This window comes from Schistocerca piceifrons, chromosome 5 (genome assembly GCF_021461385.2).
Source record: "Schistocerca piceifrons isolate TAMUIC-IGC-003096 chromosome 5, iqSchPice1.1, whole genome shotgun sequence".
Classification (NCBI taxonomy): domain Eukaryota; kingdom Metazoa; phylum Arthropoda; class Insecta; order Orthoptera; family Acrididae; genus Schistocerca; species Schistocerca piceifrons.
In genome coordinates, this window is record NC_060142.1 from 684,604,104 (window position 1) to 684,608,269 (window position 4,166).

General features: G+C 51.1%; 1 pseudogene; it reads left to right on the forward strand.

The window, feature by feature from the left end:
- Positions 1-3,798: 3,798 nt before the first annotated feature.
- Positions 3,799-3,916, forward strand: LOC124799673 (annotated as a pseudogene).
- Positions 3,917-4,166: the final 250 nt, after the last annotated feature.

A 4,166-nucleotide genomic window follows, 5' to 3' on the forward strand; every position in this document is an offset into this window, starting at 1 on the left:
TAACGGTAGAGAGACGGCTTAGAGAGACGGCTTGAAAGTGGTTCATTGAACCCTCTGCCAGGCACTTTATTGTGAATAGCAGAGTAATCCCGTAGATGTAGATGTCGATGTCGATGCCATAAGTTACTTCTGTTGGTGACTGTCGGACCAACACGGCATCCTGTGTAGTTATAAGTCCTCAATGCAGCCATTAATTTTGTTTCGAACCCCTCGTGACTAACTTTTGTAAGTAAATGTTGGCGGGGTACCGAGTGAAATGGTTTACGGAAGTCACGAAACATTGTAGCTACATGATTTCCTTGATACGTGGCTATCAGTAAGTCACGTGAGAAAAAGGCACGTTCAGGTGGCCCTCCTTTGCCTCCATGTCCTGCATGTACAGGGTGTTACGAAAAGGTAAGGCCAAACTTTCAGGAAACATTCCTCACACACAAATAAAGAAAAGATTTTATGTGGACATGTGTCCGTAAACGCTTAATTTCCATGTTAGAGCTCATTTTAGTTTCGTGAATGTGTACTGTACTTTCTTCATTTACCGCCATGATTTCATACGGGGTACTCCACCTGTGCTGCTAGAACACGTGCCTTTACAAGTACGACACAACATGTGGTTCATTCACGATGGAGCTTCTGCACATTTCAGTCGAAATGTTCGTACGCTTCTCAACAACAGATTCGGTGACCGATGGATTGGTACAGGCGGACCAATTCACGCTCTCCTGACCTCAACCATTCTGACTTTCATTTATGGGAGCATTTGTAAGCTCTTGTCTACGCAACCACGGTACCAAATGTAGAGACTCTTCGTGCTCGTATTGTGGACGGCTGTGATACATTACGCCATTCTCCAGGGCTGCTTCAGCGCATCAGGGATTCCATGCGACGGAGGGTGGATGCATGTATCCTCGCTAACGGAGGACATTTTTAATCTGATTTGAAGAGAAGTAATAAAATGAGCTCTAACATGGAAAGTAAGTGTTTCCTGACACATGTCCACATGACATATATTATTTCTTTGTGTGTGAGGAATGTCTCCTGAAAGGTTGGCCGTACCTTTTTGTAACACCCTGTATAAGCAGTTCACAGAACGTAACACACTCCTGGAAATTGAAATAAGAACACCATGAATTCATTGTCCCAGGAAGGGGAAACTTTATTGACACATTCCTGGGGTCAGATACATCACATGATCACACTGACAGAACCACAGGCACATAGACACAGGCAACAGAGCATGCACAATGTCGGCACTAGTACAGTGTATATCCACCTTTCGCAGCAATGCAGGCTGCTATTCTCCCATGGAGACGATCGTAGAGATGCTGGATGTAGTCCTGTGGAACGGCTTGCCATGCCATTTCCACCTGGCGCCTCAGTTGGACCAGCGTTCGTGCTGGACGTGCAGACCGCGTGAGACGACGCTTCATCCAGTCCCAAACATGCTCAATGGGGGACAGATCCGGAGATCTTGCTGGCCAGGGTAGTTGACTTACACCTTCTAGAGCACGTTGGGTGGCACGGGATACATGCGGACGTGCATTGTCCTGTTGGAACAGCAAGTTCCCTTGCCGGTCTAGGAATGGTAGAATGATGGGTTCGATGACGGTTTGGATGTACCGTGCACTATTCAGTGTCCCCTCGACAATCACCAGTGGTGTAGGGCCAGTGTAGGAGATCGCTCCCCACACCATGATGCCGGGTGTTGGCCCTGTGTGCCTCGGTCGTATGCAGTCCTGATTGTGGCGCTCACCTGCACGGCGCCAAACACGCATACGACCATCATTGGCACCAAGGCAGAAGCGACTCTCATCGCTGAAGACGACACGTCTCCACTCGTCCCTCCATTGACGCCTGCCGCGACACCACTGGAGGCGGGCTGCACGATGTTGGGGCGTGAGCGGAAGACGGCCTAACGGTGTGCGGGACCGTAGCCCAGCTTCATGGAGTCGGTTGCGAATGGTCCTCGCCGATACCCCAGGAGCAACAGTGTCCCTAATTTGCTGGGAAGTGGCGGTGCGGTCCCCTACGGCACTGCGTAGGATCCTACGGTCTTGGCGTGCATCCGTGCGTCGCTGCGGTCCGGTCCCAGGTCGACGGGCACGTGCACCTTCCGCCGACCACTGGCGACAACATCGATGTACTGTGGAGACCTCACGCCCCACGTGTTGAGCAATTCGGCGGTACGTCCACCCGGCCTCCCGCATGCCCACTATACGCCCTCGCTCAAAGTCCGTCAACTGCACATACGGTTCACGTCCACGCTGTCGCGGCATGCTACCAGTGTTAAAGACTGCGATGGAGCTCCGTATGCCACGGCAAACTGGCTGACACTGACGGCGGCGGTGCACAAATGCTGCGCAGCTAGCGCCATTCGACGGCCAACACCGCGGTTCCTGGTGTGTCCGCTGTGCCGTGCGTGTGATCATTGCTTGTACAGCCCTCTCGCAGTGTCCGGAGCAAGTATGGTGGGTCTGACACACCGGTGTCAATGTGTTCTTTTTTCCATTTCCAGGAGTGTAGATAAAGTGCTTCGTATTACTAGTCACTGAATCACAAATTATTACTGTATGGTCTTGAGAAGATGGTCTTTTCTAACGCGTTGTTGACTAGGGCACGGCAGTAGCTGGTGAGGCGATAACGTGGTCCGAGCGGCTCCGTCTGTGGCGCTGAACTCGCTCACGCACCGCCGCTGCCGCAAAGTGCTGACATCGTGCGAAGCCCCGCCGCGACGCGACCACGAAGCTGCATAAGCGACGCCCGAGCGCACGACACAGCCGGACCTCAGCGCTTAAACAGTGGAGCTCGCCTCACATTAATGTGATACTTCTCTCTGCGGAAACAAGACGCAAATATCTCCACACAGCCACCACTGTGTCGTTCATCTAGGACATAAGCAGTTTGAGAAATTATCACTTTCTCTCAAATGCCACAGTGTCCACTGGTTTACAAAATCATGTAAGTAGGGGAATTTGAACCAACTTCATGCAGGCATCACCAACAAAATTTCACGTGCAATGGAAATAACGCAGTTAAAGAGACTAGTAGTGGAAGATCTTAGTAATTTATTAAACGGCAAGCAGCACTAACGCTGACACTCTCATGTTGCTATGCATCGCTATGTCGGTGGTTTATGATAGATACACGCCTCTGTGGAGCTATGGGTGTATGTATTGTCTGTCGGCATTGATGGTTCAAAAAAATGTTCAAATGTGTGTTAAATCTTATGGGACTAAACTGCTAAGACCATCAATCCCTAAGCTTACACACTACTTAACCTAGATTATCCTAAAGACAAACACACACACCCAAGCCCGAGGGAGGACTCGAACGTCCGCCGGGACCATCCACACAGTTCATGACTGCAGTGACCTACACAGCTCGGGTAATCCCGCCCGGCGGCGTTGATAGTCCTGAATGGTATCGACATCATTAGACATCATTAGAGAATGAGATGTTAGTGGTGTACTTGTAAAGCGCGACCTCACCCTACGGTGTAGGCTCTCCAGTGGAAGCAGAAGCAAACCTTCACTCAGTTAGGAACTAACGATTGATTTCTTCTTTTATAAATGCAATGGAGATGCAAACCCATATTCTGTAGGCGGTAGATGAGCGCCCAATCCACATTCCTCGGTGGCAACGCGTAGTCGAATTTTTGCCTGCAACTGTCGTAGTTAGCACAGCCGAAGATCAGCGCGACCTTGCGAAGTAAGAATGGCTGCCAGTGGTGGGGCTGCGTCAGGTGCTGGTGTACTGTGACTGCTGATGGATATATTAGCATCCAGGGAGCGAACCACGGATGGTAACGGCATTGCCGCAGTGGATACGCCGGTTCCCGTCAGATCACCGAAGTTAAGCACTTTTGGGCGTGGCCTGTACTTGGATGGGTGACCATCCGGGCCGCCATGCACTGTTGCCATTTATCGGGGTGCACTCAGCCTCGTGATGCCAATTGAGGGGTACTCTACCGAATAGTAGCGGCTCGGGTCAAAGAAAACCATTATAACGACCGGGAGAGCGGTGAGCTGACCACACGCCCCTCCTAACCGCATCCTCGGTTGAGGATGACACGGCGGTCGGATGGTCCCGATGGGCCACTTGTGGCCTGATGATGCAGTGCATTGGAGCGAACGGCGATCCTTTAAATCAGGTTGGCGGCGACTTATGAT